The sequence below is a fragment of the Oryctolagus cuniculus genome, chromosome 3 (assembly GCF_964237555.1).
Source record: "Oryctolagus cuniculus chromosome 3, mOryCun1.1, whole genome shotgun sequence".
NCBI classification, from domain to species: Eukaryota; Metazoa; Chordata; class Mammalia; order Lagomorpha; family Leporidae; genus Oryctolagus; species Oryctolagus cuniculus.
In genome coordinates, this window is record NC_091434.1 from 129722166 (window position 1) to 129739038 (window position 16873).

Here is a 16873-nt window from a genome sequence, read left to right on the forward strand (position 1 = left end):
GAAGCCGCATCCAATCAGAATCACCCTTAGCAGGAGGGCGGTCTCTTGAGATGGTGCTGGATGCAGGGAGTGCAAGGAAAGGCTGGGCCTTGGGTCTGAAGCTGCCTCGTCTTTTGCCGCTTCACCTTCCTAACTGCAGGGGCCGCTGTCGCCTCCCTGATGATCCCATCTCCTGGGATCTCTCTTCCTTCTCCATGATCCTGTTCGAACCTTGAAACGTGCTATCTTGCAATAATCTTCATGTGAGTTATGATTTACTGAATATTTACTAGGTTCTGGGTCTTTTCTTTGTATTCTTGGCTTATGCTCCTGTTAGATCGTTTGTTGAGCATCATTTGAAGAATATTTGAAGATATTACATAAATCAATCTTTGTCTCATTTCTCTAACAGATACTCATTTTCTAGTCTGAACATTGTCCTTTAATATGTTCCCTATTTTTATGGGTACATAGTAACACACATGATTGTTTATGTTGATCTTGTACCCAGTAATCTTGCTTAATTATCCTTTAAAATAAGACTTTTTTACTTGTTTCAAGGCAGAGTTACAGAGAGAGGGAGAGAGAGAGAGGGAGATCTTCCAAATGCTGAATTACTCTCCAAATGGCCACAAAGGCCAGAGCTTGGACAAGCCAAAGGCAGGAGCCCAGAGCTTCTTCTGAGTCTCCCATGTGGGTTCAGTGGCCCAAGCTCTTGGGCCATCTTCCTCTGCTTCTCCAAGAGTCATTAGCAAGGAGCTGGATCAGCAGTGAATTAGCTGGGTCTTGATCCCATGCCTCTATGGGAACACAGGTATTCACAGGTGGGCAGCTTTACCCACTATGCCATAACACCAGCCTCTGCAAAATTCTATCAGTTCATGCTTGCTTTTAGATTGTGTTAGATCATCTCTGTATATAAAGTGTCATTAATGAAAGGAGTCAGAGTGGGAATGGTAAAAGCAAAGAAAATAAAGGCCTTGCCCCAGAGCTGGGTCTACCCACTGCCTGGAACCCCAAACACTTTCCAGAGCCCCACATCCTAGTGAGTTGTACCATGAGCCAGACTTTTCTCTCTGACATCAATCTCTTGCAGCTATTCACCTCATCTCTCACTGTGACCTGGGCCACTGCAGCTGCTCCATGGCTCCTGCAGGTACCTGTCCTGAGCACTTGCCCCCAAACCCTTTGTTCCCCATTCCCCAGCCCTGTACATGCATAACCAGGTCAAGCCCAGGACATAGTGCCTGAGACTCCGTTCTTCACTCCTTATCACTCCTGTGGTACCAGGATAGTAACAAACTGTCCAGACTCCTCCCCATCACTCCATTCCCCTCTGCCTCTTTTGCTTCCTTCACTTTACTCTCCCAAGTCTGAATCAGGGAGTCTGAAACATTGCTCCTCAGGTTACTTGGCAAGAGAGATCTGAAGCTTGACAGGAGTGGGATCAGGCACCATGAACAAAGGGGAGAGAAAGGAAAGAGAGAAAAGAAATAGTTTAGCCTGGGCAAGAGGCTGGGGTGTAGAGTGCTGCTGAGAAGCCCTTCTGATGAAACAGGCTCTATCAAGGGTCTCTTCATGATTCATTGACTCCCTAGGATGGGGGCTGGGCAGATTCTGTACCAGGAGGGAGCTCTGCACTTAAGGAAGATGACAGGGCAGGTGTTTGAGGCAATGAAAGGACATGAAAAGGTTAATTAAAATGGAATTAAATGAGAAATTTGTGCAAAATGTTTTCAAAACCATGCAGAAATTGTTCATAATACACATTTATCATGACCTTTTTGGAGACCTCATCATACATCCTTGGAAGGCTTTAGGGAAACAGGTCAGAGGTCTGCCCTGGAATTGGGATGGGAAGATAATCCTGAAGATTTTTCAAGGGCAGCTTCGTTAAATGCTTGTGCCTTGGACATGCCAGGAATGGTACTGAAGGCATTTGCAGACATCATCTTTTCCTCTCAACACAACTCTGCCAGGGGTATTCTCAGCTTACAGACAAGAACGTGAAGGCTCAGAAGGGTTACATTACAGAACCAGGACTCAAATGCTAGTGTCTGATGGTCTGATCCCATGGATGTGTCCTGTGACAATGCACAGCCCTTCACCTATTGGGACAAGTCTGCTTTCTCTTCAGGGCAATCAAATGCCTCCTGGTTTCTAGAAGTTGCCTTCCTATCCTCACATCTCCCACCAAAAGTCCTGAATTTATGCTTTTCCTGTCAGGTGTGACCAGGACTGCGCCCTGTGAGCACCATGAGCACTACATCTGGCTGCTAGGCCTGGAAGTGCATCTGCCACAGTGGCTGGGCAGGCAAGTTCAGTGACAAAGGTAGGAAGGGAGCTGGTGGCTGGGGACCCTGCGTGTCTCCAGAGAAGACACATTCGTACTTATTAAGCACCTATTGTGTTCTGTACAAACCTTCACATACATGATATTTACTCATTTGTAAGTGTTGTATCTACCTGTTGTCCAAATTGATCTTCAGTATATTGCTGGAGGGCAGGAAAGGCAGTTGCTCACATTAAGCTCATTTTACAGATGAGGAAACCAAGGCCCACAAAAGAGCTACAACTTGCACAGGGGCAGTTTGTGTGAGACAGTTGGCCAGGAGTCTCCAAATTCAGTGTTGTTTCCCCCCAGAACCCCAAGCCCACCCTGGGGTGGGGCTTCAAGTATGAGCCACATCCACAGAGCCTTGGGTCCAGAGGGACTTGGCAGGAGTTGGGAGACAAAGGGGTCTGGGAGCCAGATGTAGGGGACCACATCACATGTCCCATCTCCTCTGCAGATGAGCACATCTGTACTGTAGTGCCCCCTGCCAGAACAGAAGGCACGTGTGTATGATGGGTTGGGAGTGCCACTGTGTGCCCACAACATCAGGCTCCTGCAGGCATGGTTGTGAGCAAGGCTGCACCCTGTGAGCAGGCAAGTGAGTGCTGGGCCCACGTGGTTACAATGCTGAGTGCCTCCTGTGGTTGCAGACAGTGGTGCCATCTGTCCTCATCACTCACCTGCCATCTGGGAGACAGCGGTGCCTGCATACATCCATTCATCAGTTCAGTACATGCCGACTCCCTTAATGCTAGTGGGATGGGATTCTGTGATGGAGTGAGGAAAGACAGGGCTGTTGAGAGGGTGGAGATAGATGATAGCTCATGCTTGCTAAGCTTTCTTGGCACATTCTCAATGATTTCTTCAAGAACAGTCTATGGGGAGGAAAGAAATTCTACTTTGCTTCTGGCCATGTCCAAATACTGATGGAGTCTGTGGTCACAAAAGGCTTCCATAGCCTTGGCAGCCCATGGTAAGATCCTCAGATGAGCATTGACATCATAAGTAAGAGTGTTAATTGTTAAAGGAACAACAGAAGTCACCGTGCACTTACTCCCCATGTAGGACCTCCATCCTTAATGAGTTATACTATGAGAATTAACTACAAAACTAGTTCTCAAACTGTACTCTATATGTTGTATGTGTGTATGGGGGGCAAACTGTTGAAATCTGTACGTAACATAGAGATGGTCCTCTGTATATAAAATTGAACTAAAAATGAACCATAATGAAGGGGATGGAAGAGGGAGTAGGAGGTAGGACAGGAGTGCGAGTGGGAGTGGGAAGGTGGGGATGAGGGAAAGAACTACTATATTCCTAAAGTTGTACCTATGAAAAATCCATTCACTAAATAAGAGCTTTTTTTTTTTTAAAAAAGGAAAAATCTATGACAGCTGGAGGTGTAACAGACATATGTGGAACTGTTTGGGTAGTGGAGGTGGTGTGTGGGGAAGCTCAGGGGCCTAGAGATCCTCTCATCCTCCCAGAAAGCTGGCCAGTGGTCCTAAGAGCTCTTCCCATGGAATAGCTCAGTTATGCACCATGTGGATTTCTCTATGAGGGCTGTCTGAATGAGGAGCAGCCCCCAGGCTGGACTTGTCCTCATTTCCTCCTCAAGCTTTGGTGCCTCTGAGATTAAAAACAGCACACTGATCATGAGCCCTGTCATTAGGCATGCCCTGTGCTGACTGCTTGACATTGGATTATCTTATTTACCCCAAAGATTTAGAAGCTGGGTACTATTTTTATCCTCTTTGAAAGTGATGAATTCAAGGCTTAGAGAGAAAGTGACCCAATGTGATAGAGCTAGAAATTCTCACAGGATGCTGTGGTTAGGACACTGCCCTGAGCTATCCTGCAGGCATCAATGTCATCTTCCACCCTGACCCCAGTTCCCTATGCCAGAATGGTGGGCAGTGTCAAGATGCCCATGACTTAGTCTTCACCTCTACCTGTCACTTCCTGGCAGGCTCTGTAGGTGCCCACTATGAGGTAGATGTAGACAACTACCTGGTGTAGCCTGTGCCAATGGTGCTGAAGAGGAAATAAGCCTGCAACCAGAGATAAAGAAAGGAAAGTGGGACTCCCAACCCAATTTAGAAAGTGCCTACTTGCAATCATCAGAAACAGCTGCCCATGGTTATCCTGCCTTGGGAGGGAAGATGTCCTAATCTCTGCTTCCTGTAACTCCAGTCATAAATCTGTCCTATAAATCTGCCCCAGGTATCTCTTTTTATAAACACACTGGACCAACTGACCATTGGAAGTGTGGTCTCAAGTTAAGTAGACAGGTTCTCCATAAGTGGTCCTAAGCCACATAGACTGCAACTTAAATACACCAGTGCTGTAACGGTTAGGGTGTGATACTGAAGAATCTATAGATATTCTAAGGAACCTGAGTCCGAGGCTCAGTCTTGAGAAATGATTCCCTCTGAGCCTGCTGGAATTAAACTATTTTCGATACTCCATTGTCTCTGGTGCCTGTCTGAATGGAGTTTTCCAACCCCAGGTTATGGTAACAGTGCCACCTGCCTTGATGACATAAACCACTTCTGCCTTTCCCTGAGGTCTTTGCTGGATGCTTTTAAGCATCAATCAGGATGACTGTGTCAGCTACTCATGCCTGATGGGGGTCTATTTTGGGGGCCAAGTGTGTGACTTTGTCTCTGCCCCGCTGGCTATTGTAGCAAGAGTTGTGAGCTTGCCTTGCATTCCCAAACCCCCTCACCACATCTCTAGGGCTCACCTCAGCTGTAGTGGCACCTGTCATAGGGCCAGTCCCCCACAGTGCAGGGGCTGGTCTAGCACAGATCTCATTACAGAGGTTGTGTGAAGGCAAGAAGCTGGACCGGGGCATCTTGTCTGGTGGCCTTCGTGGTGTTTGGGGACCTCATTCCTACCCTGGTCCTGATCACAGTGTAGCTGACTCTGAGCATCTAAGACCACAGTATCTGTCTTCTGGATCCTCTTGCCATCCTGGCCCACATTATGCCAGCTTTTCATGACTAGCAGTGCCAGATTAGCAGCTTCCAGCAGTGCCCCCCCCCCGCCACCTGATCACCCCATGAGTCTAGAAACATCATAGCACTTTAATTGATGAGCTTTCTGGCCCCCTTCCTCACCTCCTTCACTCCTCAGGCTAGGGGCTGGAGGACCTTTCTTGCCACCCCTCAGCTCTGGCACACATACTAAGGGGACTTCAACCACACACCAAAAATATTATTTTTAGCACATAGAATTGTTAAGATGGAAATTTTACCAAAATTGAAAATGCAACTGGGCTCCTATGCCAGAAAGCCTACCTGGAGTCCCAGGTGCTTAAGGACCAGAGCAGAGACCTGGTTCTGGTTAAGCCTCCTCCTCCTCCATCTATAGATATTCCTATTCTGGACCTCCACATGAATTGAAAACTATAATATGGACTTTTATGACTGTCTTTTCCCCTGTAGGATGTATGTTTCAGTACTCTATGCCTTTGTGTGTCTGAAGTAAAAAATAAGTAACATAAAATTTACCATTTTAATCACTTGTGTGTGTCTAAAGCTCTATGGCAGTGAGTACATTCACATTGTTGCGATTCCATCTTCACTACCATCTCCAGTATTTTTTCATCTTCCTAACCCCAAACTCTGTACCCATTAGGTGGCATTCTATTTTAGGGAAAGAGAAAAACTGTATGAAAAGAATTTATGAAAATTGAATATCTGGGTACTGATTTTGATAAAATTATCCTTACTGTGATTCCCTGGAAAAGTGTACTTACATTCCAGGGTACTGTCATGGATGACTCTCCAACACCTTCTCTAATCTCCTATACCTTCTCTCCTTCTCACTCTTTATTGATGACATTGCTTCTCAATAAGCAGAATGAATAAGGACACCCACCACCACACCTACCCATTAATAGAAGCAGTGGGTACTCTGCCTGCCCTTCTATTAAATATGAACTGTCTGTCCCCTCATTGTCATTTCCTTGATGTTGATCTAGATTTACTCAAGGACAGTGGACCTACCAGCCATTTACACATATAACTGTATTTTATGCCTCTCTTAAATCATCAGCAGCAGCTTATACATCAGGCTACATTATTTGGTAAATCAAAAGCAAAACCTGAGCACCCTTTTCCATTCACCTACTGTCCCAAATCTCTATTTCTTTGTACATAAAAAACTTACCAAAGAATTACCTGCAGTTAGTTGTCGCTGATCAGGGAGAACATATGATATTTGTCCCTTTGGGACTGGCTTAATTCACTCAGCATGATGTTTTCCAAATTCCTCCATCTTGTTGCAAATGACCGAGTTTCGTTGTTTTTGACTGCTGTATAGTATTCTATAGAATACATGTCCCATAATTTCTTTATCCAGTCTACTGTTGATGGGCATTTGGGTTGGTTCCAGGTCTTAGCTATTGTGAATTGAGCTGCAATAAACATTAATGTGCAGACAGCTTGTTTGTTTGCCAATTTAATTTCCTTTGGGTAAATTCCAAGTAGTGGGATGGCTGGGTTGAATGGTAGGGTTATATTCAGGTTTCTGAGGAATCTCCAGACTGACTTCCATAGTGGCTTAACCAGTTTGCATTCCCACCACCAGTGGGTTAGTGTCCCTTTTTCCCCACATCCTCTCCAGCATCTGTTGTTGGTAGATTTCTGAATGTGAGCCATTCTCACCGGGGGCAGGTGGAACTCATTGTGGTTTTGATTTGCATTTCCCTGATTGCTAGTGATCTTGAACATTTTTTCATGTGCCTGTTGGCCATTTGGATTTCCTCTTTTGACAAATGTCTATTGAGGTCCTTGGCCCATCTCTTAAGTGGGTTGTTTGTTTTGATGTTGTGGAGTTTCTTGATTTCTTTGTAGATTCTGGTTATTAACCCTTTATCAGTTGCATAGTTTGCAAATATATTTTCCCATTCTGTCGGTTGCCTCTTCACTTTCCTGACTGTTTCTTTTGCAGTACGGAAACTTCTCAATTTGATGCAATCCCAAATGTTAATTTTGGTTTGACTGCCTGTGCTTCTGGGGTGTTTTCCAAGAAGTCATTGCCGGTACCTATATCTTACAGGGTATTTCCAATGCTCTCTAATAATTTGAAGGTGTCAGGTCGTAGATTTAAGTCTTTAATCCATGTTGAGTGAATTTTTGTGTAAGGTGTTGGTGACAACTAACTGAGCACCAAAGGGGAAACTTGTTGAAGTGAAATGGACACTATGAGAAACAGTGACTTGATCAGCTCTTGTCCTGACGGTTGATGTACAATGTAATACTTTATCCATTTCAGTATTTTTTTGTTCTAGTACTATTGGTTGAACTCTGTAATTAACACACAATTATTGTTAGGTGTTTAAATTTTAACTGAAAAGTGATCCCTGTTAGGAATTTGGAAAACATTATGCTGAGTGAAATAAGCCAATACCAAAGGGACAAATAGCACTTGTTCTCCTTGATAGGTGACAACTAACTGAGCACCAAAAAGGAAACCTGTTAAAGTGAAATGTACACTATGAGAAATGGTGAATTGATCAGCCCTCACCCTGACTGTTGATGAGCAAATTGATATGTTATCCCTCTTAGTATTTTTTTTATTTGTTCTACTTAATACTTTTGGTTGAATACTGTAATCAATACACAATTCTTCTTAAGTGCTGAAACTTAACTGAAAAGTGATCACTGTTAAATATAAGAGTGGGAATAAGAGAGGGAAGAGATGTGCAATTCGGGACATGCTCAAGCTGACTTACCTCAAACGGTAGAGTTAGAAACATACCAGGGGATTCCAATTCAATCCCATCAAGGTGGCATGTACCAATGCCATCTCACTATACCAGTGATCAATTTCTGTTCACAGTTGATCATAATGATAGGACTAAGAACCAAATGGATCACAGAAACAAGAATAGTGTCTGCAAATACTAGCTGATAGAATGAAAAAGGGAGAGAACAATCCAACATGGGAAGTGAGATACACAGCAGACCCATAGAATGGCAGATGTCCTAAACAGAACTCTGGCCTCATAATCAGCCCTTAATGCATTCGGATCTGGCTGAAAAGCCCATGAGAGTATTTCAGGCATGGAAAGCCAAGACACTCTGGGAAAAAAAAAAAAACCTAAATGAAAGATCTCCGCGAGTGAGATCCCAGTGGAAAGAACGGGTCATCAAAGAAGGAGGTACCTTTCTCTGAAGGGAGCAGAGAACTTCCACTTTGACCATGGCCTTGTATAAAAATGATCAGAGTCATTGAACTCAGGGGGCTTCCATAGCCTTGGCAGCTCATGACAAGAGCCTAGGGTGATTACTGATGCCATAAACAAGAGTGTCAATTTGTTAAGTCAACAACAGGAGTCACTGTACACTTACTCCTCATGTAGGATCTTTGTCCTTAGTGTGCTATACATTGAGATTTAATGCTATAACTAGTACTCAAACAGTATTTTTCACTTTATGTTTCTGTGTGTGAGCCAACTGTTGAAATCTTTACTTATGTAAGCTAAACTTATCTGTATATAAAGAGAATCGAAAATGAATCTTGATGTGAATGGAAGGGGAGAGGGAGTGGGAAAGGGGAGGGTTGCGGGTGGGAGGGATATTATGGGGGGAAGCCATTGTAATTCATAAGCTGTACTTTGGAAATTTATATTCATTAAATAAAAGTTTTTAAAAAAGAATTACCTGCAGTTTCTGTCTCCACTTTCTCTTCTCTCAGTCCCTCTGAACACACTCTAATAAGGCTTTTGGTCACATACTCTGCTGAACTGTTCTTTTCAAGGTCACTAATAACCTTCAAGAAGTTAAACTAAATGAAAGAAATTAAATGGTAATTCTTTGGACCTTATTTCACCTATCATTCACAGTTATTTGTTACTGTACACCATTTTCCCCAAATTTAATAGCTTAAAAGCAAGAAACATGCCCTTTTCTCTGGGTGAGAAATCCAGAAATGTTGACATACATAGTTCTGTACCTGGTTTCCACAAGCAGCTACATCAGGCTGTTGGCTGGGCTGCAGTCATCTGAAGGTATGGCTGAGGCTGGCAGATTCACATCCAATACACTCACTTGCATGCCTAGAAAAGCAGTGCTGGTTGTTAGCAGTAGGCCTCAGTTATGCACCCTGTGGATTTCTCTATGAGGGCTGTCTGATCACTCCCAAAGTCGGGATGCTGGCTTATTCCCAAGAACTTATTTAAAAGAGAGCAAGGGAGAAATTTAAATGTCTTTTAGGATCTGGCCTCATAAGTCCCACTCCATTATTTCTGGAATATCTGCTGGATTACGTAGGTGAGTCCTAGTCAGTGTAGAAAATGACTGCACTGGGGCAGGAGTACCAGGAAATGAGTCACTGGGAGCCATCCCAGAAACTGACACAGTGGTATGACTCCATTGATTGTTCCCTTCCTCTCCTTCCTCTGTCAGTCCCGTTTCTGTTTTTGTTCTTGTTCCTATTTCAGTTCTTCTTCTATGCCCCAATATTATTTTTAAAAAGGTTTATTTTACTTAGTTGCAAAGCAGAGTTACAGTAGAGAAGGAAGGATAAAGGAAGCAAAATAAATAAATATATATGCATATATATATGTGTGTGTGTGTGTGTATATATATATATATATAGAGAGAGAGAGAGAGAGAGAATATGACATCCACAAGTTTAGTCCTTAAGAGACCTCCACCATGGGCTTGGCAAGGACAAGGCCAGGAACCTAGGACTCCATCCAGGTCTACCATGTGGGTGGCAGGGGCCCAATTACTTGGGTCTCCTCTGATGTTTTTCTAGATGCATTTGCAGGGAGTTGAATCAGAAATGGAGTAGCCAGGACTGGAACTGGTACTCATATGGAATGCTGGCCTTGTGGGCAGTGGCTTAACATGCTGTGCCACAACATATTATTGATATATTTATATAATTGTAGTTTTTGACATTCAGTGAAAGGAAAGGCCATCACAAAAAACATCTTAAAATATTAAGAAAATTAATTAGCCAATAGGCAATTTCAAGAAATTAAAATAGAATCATCTTTATAGAGTTCACAGAACTTACAAAGATGCTAAGAGAGCTTTATGAAATTGTTAGGCGTGAAAATTTTACTATGGACACTGAAATCCACTATATTTTGAAAAAGTTTCCCAAAACACAAATATAACATAAAATTTAAAAACTATATCAACAGAACAGGTGCTGTGGTGCAGCAGGTTAACGCCCTGGCCTGGAGCACTGGCATCCCATATGGGCACAGGTTCAAGACCCGGCTGCTTACTTCTGATCCAGCTCTCTGTTATGGCCTGGGAAAACAGTAGAAGATGGCCCGAATGCTTGGGGGCCCTGCACCCTTGTGGGAGACTCAAAAGAAGCTCCTGGCTCCTGGCTTCAGATCAGTGCAGCTCCAGCCATTGCAGCCAATTGGGGAGTGAATCATTGGATTGAAGACCTCTATCTGCCTCTCCTCTCTGTGTAACTCTGACTTTCAAATAAATAAATGAATCTTTAAAAAAAAACTCTATAAACTAAACAAACAGAGCCAATCTTTGAAGAACTTGAAAATGACTTCACAAGAAAAATTTCAGGTGCAGACTTATGGTATATTCCAAACTTATAAGGACAGAAAAAACAGTTGTTTTCCACACTTGCCCCAAGAGAAAATAAGCAGAATATTTTTAAATTTCTTTTGGGAAACCACTATTACACAGATGATGCAACTCGGAATATGATATAGATTAAAGTGAAATTAAAGAGCTTCTGGTTCATAAAGATATGCAAATATTCTAACAAAATATTATATCAATCTGGGCCCCTTGCTGTGGCATAGTGGGTAAAGTCATTGCCTGCAGTGTCTGCATCTCATATGGGCACAGGTTCATGTCCCAGCTGCTTCACTTCCAATCCAGCTCTCTGATATGGTCTGGAAAAGCAGTGGAAGATGGCCCAAATCCTTGGGCCCCTGCACCTGTGTGGGAGACCTGGAAGAAGATCCAGGCTCCTGGCTTTGGATCGGCCCAGCTCCAGCCATTGCAGCCATTTGGGGAGTAAACCAGCAGACGAAAACCTGACTCTCTCTCTCTCTCTTTATCTCTCTCTGCCTCTCTGTAATTCTGCCTATCAGATAAATAAATTAATCTTTAAAAATATTATATAAACCACATATGAAAAATTAATAGATAAATGAAAAGCAAGATACACTAAAAAGTGCAAGTGTATTTAACATTCTCAAAAAAAAGATGTAAATCATCCAGGTAGGTGAAGAATGCAAGGGATTACATGATCATTTAGATAAAATGTTTAAAAGCATTTAATAAAATTCAGCATCCAGCCATAAAAATCAACTGTTAGCAAAATATTCAAAAATAATTATTTGCTTAACCAGATCAAAATTATCTAAAATTAGCATACATTAAATTACTTAAGGAGCACTGAGAGATGTTTCCTTGGAAGCCCACCCAGACAAGGCTGCCTCCTCTCATAACATTGTACTAGATCTATAGTCAGGGAAACAAAGGCATGTAAGATAAAAGAATCACATTTTTTGCAATACAATTGTCAATATATGTGAATGGCATTACATCTAAACAAGATAAGAGTCGGTGAACTCAAAAGGCTTCCATAGCCTTGGAAACTCATGACTGGTGCATAGGGAGATTACTGATGCCATAAACAGGAGTGTCAATTTGTAAAGTCAACAACAGGAGTCACTGTGCACTTACTCCTCATGTAGGATCTCTGTCGTTAATGTGCTATACATTGAGACTTAATGCTATAACGAGTACTCAAACAGTATATTTCGCTTTGTGTTTCTATGGGGGTGCAAACTGTTGAAAGCTTTACTTAATGTATACTAAACTGATCTTCTGTAAAAAAAAAAAATTATCAATTCCCAACTTGACTCTCACTGGGATTAAACATGACAATAGGTCTGATCTGATTTCATCATCATTTAAAAATCATCTATTATTTTTCACTTTATGTTTGTGTGGGAGCAAACTGTTGAAATCTTTACTTAATGTATGCTAAACTGATCTTCTGTATATAAAGAGAATCGAAAATGAATCCTCATGTGAATGGAAGGGGAGAGGGAGTGGGAAAGGGGAGGGATGCGGGTGGGAGAGACGATATGGGGGGGGGGAAGCCATTGTAATCCATAAGCCGTACTTTGGAAATTTATATTCATTAAATAAAAGTTAAAAAAAAGATAATCCAATCTAATCCGCAAACAAATGCAACTAATAATTAGCAATAGCAACACTTCTGGGCAGTAGATCCACATGTAAATCCAATTGGATTGCTAAGTACCAGCAAGAAACAAAAAGAAAATATTAGTGGACAAAAGACAGACTAGGAAACATATTTACAACAGAAATGAGTCAAAAATATTAAATTATCTAATATCTTTACACACTCTTCAAATCAATATATAAAATGTAAATGACCAAATAGAAAAATGACCCAAGAATGTGAAGACAAGTGCCCAGGAGTCACCTGTCAGCAAATGGTGACTCACCTGAAGCAGGTCTTTGAAAGCTCCAGCTCACGGGATGCCTTTTGTGAACAGAGGTGAAGCGGCCTGGGCTGTAGGCGAAGAGAGAAATGTGGAAGTGGTAGCTTCAGACCAGAGCCCAGGCTTCTCTCATAACCCCCACACTGCGCCACCCCAAGTCACCGCCCTCCTCTGATTGGCTATACCTTTGTGACGTCGAATGCTCCCTCCAGCTTTGCAAATAACCCAATCAGGTGCGCCGGCGCAGTATCACGTAAACACGCGGGCTCTTCGCGTCACAGTGATAGTCTGACTCTGATGTTGAAAGGGCCAGGGTGGTTCAGCCTCTGCCCGTCTGTGAAAAGGAAGCCGGGTGCCTCAGAAGCTTGGTGTCCTGAGAAGGGGGAGGTGGAGTCGGTGGACCTGCTGGAACTGGCTGCAGGGGGACCTGTGCTTCCCTGCGGTCAGCTCTGGAATCTGTGGTCATGACCTTGGGCAAAGTACAGTGAGTGGCAAGTTTGATGATCCTCCCCTTTACTTCCAGGCCAGGGGAGGCCAGCAGCACAACCTGCAGGGTGACAATGCTTAGGTGATGTTGCTATGTCTCTTGCTGAAGTTTTCAATGCTAAGAATGCAATTTTTTCTTCTCAATCAGCATGGTATGTTAAAGTGAATCTGTTGGGGCCAGTGTTGTAGTGCAGTAGGGTAAGCCACAGGTTGGGAGCCTGCATCCCATATTGGATGGCCACTTTGAGGCCAGCTCCTCTGCTTGTAATCCAGCTACTTGCTAATACTGACTTTTAGGATATCAATACAATTCATTTGAACTCATTGTTTTTTAAGTACACAATGAGTTGGCAAGTTTTTTGGTAGAATTTGGAAAATATTGGTATTCTTTAAATGCTTGATAGAATTCACAAAGGAAACCATCTGGGTCAGGACTTTGTGGTAATGTTTTACATTACTGATTAAATTTATTATTATTATTGTTTGATTTTTGACTGCTTTAGGCTAATATTTTTAGTTTCTTCTAGAGAGTGTGATAATTTGTACTTTTCTAGCAATCTGTGTATTCCAACTAAATTGTTGAATATTTTGGTATATATTGATTCACAGTATTCCTTTATACTCTTTTGAATTTCTGTAAAATTATTGGCAATATGCCCTTCTTCATTTCTTAATTCGTGAACTGTATCTTTTCTGTTTTGGTCTTGATCTAAGAAAAATCATCCCATCTCGTTGACCTCTGCAACAAACCAATCTTTGTTTCACTGATTTTCTCTTTTGCTTAATGCCCCATACTTTAAAGAAATCTTTGACAATTTAACTATTTCTGTGTGGACATCTATATCATATAACTGACTGGAAAAGGCAAGGAAGGTACAGAAGAATAATATTCAAGTCCTTGAAGGGCTGAATTAAAGAAATGACCAGATTCTTCTACTCACCTAAAGGTGAAACACCTATCAGTGGAGTATACAAGGCACAGAGAAACAAACATGAGCATGATTGCCCCCTATTCTGTAACACACACTGTAGACTCTGACAGATTTGGGTCCAGATGCTAACCTAGATACTCTGCTACCTGTATGTATATAGTTATATTTTACACATATTTCTTTTGATTTCCCTAAAAGCAATGATAAACTTTTTACATAAATCAGATAAAAATGGAGCTGAACAAACCATCATCATGCGGACATCCATGAAAGGACTGAAGTTATGAGAGGTAGGCATTTGGTGCAGTGGTGATGGTACCATTTGGAATACCTGTGGCCCATATTTAGATGTGTGGGTCCATGGTAGAACTTTGCTTCCAATTCCATCTTCCTGCTAATGTGCACCATAGGAAGCAGCAGGTAGTGACTCAAATAATCTGGTTCTTGCCACTCCCATGGGAGACCTAGATTAGGTTCCCAGCATCTAGCTCTGGACTGGTGCACCCACAGGTCTTTCAGGCACATGGATAATAAACCTGTGGATGTGAAACCTATGTCTGTCAGTTAGGTTATCTGTCTTGCTGTCTCTCTGCTAGTAAAATAAATGAATGAAATAAAGTTAATAATGCCCAGTGCTGTGGTGCAGCAGGTTAACACCCTTGCCTGAAGCACTGGCATCCCATATGGGTGCCAGTTCATGCCCTGGCTGCTCCACTTCTGATCCAGCTCTCTGCTATGGCCTGGGAAAGCAGTAGAAGATGGTCCAAATTCTTGGGCTCCTGCACCTGTGTGGGAGACCTGGAAGAACTCCTGGCTCCTTGCTTCAGATTGGCTCAGCTACAGCCATTGTGGCCAATTGAGGAGTGAAACATAGGATGGAAGACTTTCTCTCTCTGCGTCTCCTCTCTGTGTAACTCTGACTTTTACATAAATGAATAAATATTTAAAAAATAATTACTTATCATTGCAAGGAATGCAGAGCTTGGAATTTGAATTTAGCCTATTGACTGCATTATAAAACAAAATTGATTTGAGAAATATAATAGTACTCATAATTACTATCACATAATTCATTACATCCAAGAAAAAAATCAGAATCAACATCCATGTGAAGAAAGAAAAATGTGATTCACAATCAAAAGGAAAAAGAATCACTAGAAAGAAACTTAAGTTAACCCAGATTTTGAAAGTAAAATATAAGATGTTTATGCTATCCTTGAATATCTTCTGGCACATAAAGATTGGCATAAAAAAATACAAATGATGATATACCAAAATTATCAGTAGAAAAATCAACTGGACAAACAATGGAAATTTTAGAGCTGTATGATACAGTTAAAAAAATGCACATGGACTAAACTACAGGTTACAAAAGACAAAATAATAACCCATATTTTAGCTTTCAAAATGCTATTTTAAATTTATTTTATTTATTTGAAAGACAGAGTTACGGAGTGAGGTAGAGCCAGAGAGAGAGATAGAGAAAGGAGAGAGAAAGAGAGAGGTATTCCATCTGCTGGTTCACTCCCCAAATGACCACAATGGCCAGAGCTGAGATGATCTGAAGCCAGGAGCCTGGAGCTTCTTCCAGGTCTCCTACAAGGGTGCAGGAGCCCAGGGACTTGGGCTATCTTCTACTGCTTGCCCAGGCCACAGCAGAAAGCTAGATTGGAAGTGGAACAGCCATGACTCGAACCGGTACCCATATGGGATGCTGGTGCTGGGGGCCACAGCTTTAACCTGCTGTGCCACAGCACCGGCCCCAGAAATGCTATGGTTTTAACATACCCCCTGCAATCATGTATTGTAAAAATAGCCCTTAATGGAACAGTTTCTGTCCTTAGGAATGGATTAATACCATTGTTGAAAGGGCTTGAGGCAATGAGTTTCATTTTTTCTCTCTCTCTCTCATCATAGAATTTTTAAAATATTTTATTTAATTGAGAGGTAGAGTTACAGACAGTGAGGAGAGAGAGAGAGAGAGAGAGAGAGAGAGAGTCTTCCATCTGTTGGTTCACTCCCCAAATGGCCTCAATGGCTGGAGCCGGGATGATCAGAAGCCAGGAGCTTCTTCCAGGGCTCCCACGTGCATGCAGGGACACAAGAACTTGTTCCATCTTCCACTGATTTACCAGGCCATAGAACAGAGCTGGATCAGAAGAGAAGCAGCCGGGACTCGCCCTAGCATCCATAAGGGATGTCAGCACTGCAGGCAGAGGATTAACCTACTGTGCCACAGCACTAGCCCCTCATCTTGTAATTTTGTCTGCAATGCTATGATGAGGTGAGATGACCTACTCTAGATGCAGCCTCTTGACTTCATATTTCCTGGTTGCCAGATTACAGGAAACAAATTTCTTTTCTTTTTAAACTACTAATTCTGTGGTATTTTTATGCAACCCAAAACATACTAAGAAAACAAACCAATAGTTGTTATCTAGTCTTTAAAAGGAAAATGGGCAGAGGTCCAAAAACACATGGAGTGATTTACAAAGCAATCTAATATTCAAAGGCATTTTGAAAATTTGTGGAGAGTAGAATAATACATAATTACATTTTAGGGTGAAAAATGGTGAAAGCTGTGAATATAATTTACATTTTCATTAATATTTTAAAGCCCTTTATATGCATAGATTTGAAAAAATGCATGAAAAT

General features: G+C 42.1%; 1 long non-coding RNA gene across 1 annotated transcript in view; it reads right to left on the reverse strand.

Annotated features, from left to right (window-relative positions):
* The window catches only part of LOC103346421 (ras GTPase-activating protein 4B), a 121123-nt gene that overhangs the window by 26654 nt on the left and 77596 nt on the right, over positions 1-16873 (reverse strand). Inside the window, exons 3-7 of the long non-coding RNA XR_011387019.1 lie at positions 12986-13134; positions 12804-12871; positions 9281-9383; positions 8989-9112; positions 2995-3081 (exon numbers count right to left, since the gene is read on the reverse strand). This is a non-coding gene — a long non-coding RNA (ras GTPase-activating protein 4B). The remainder of the gene's footprint in view (positions 1-2994; positions 3082-8988; positions 9113-9280; positions 9384-12803; positions 12872-12985; positions 13135-16873) is intronic.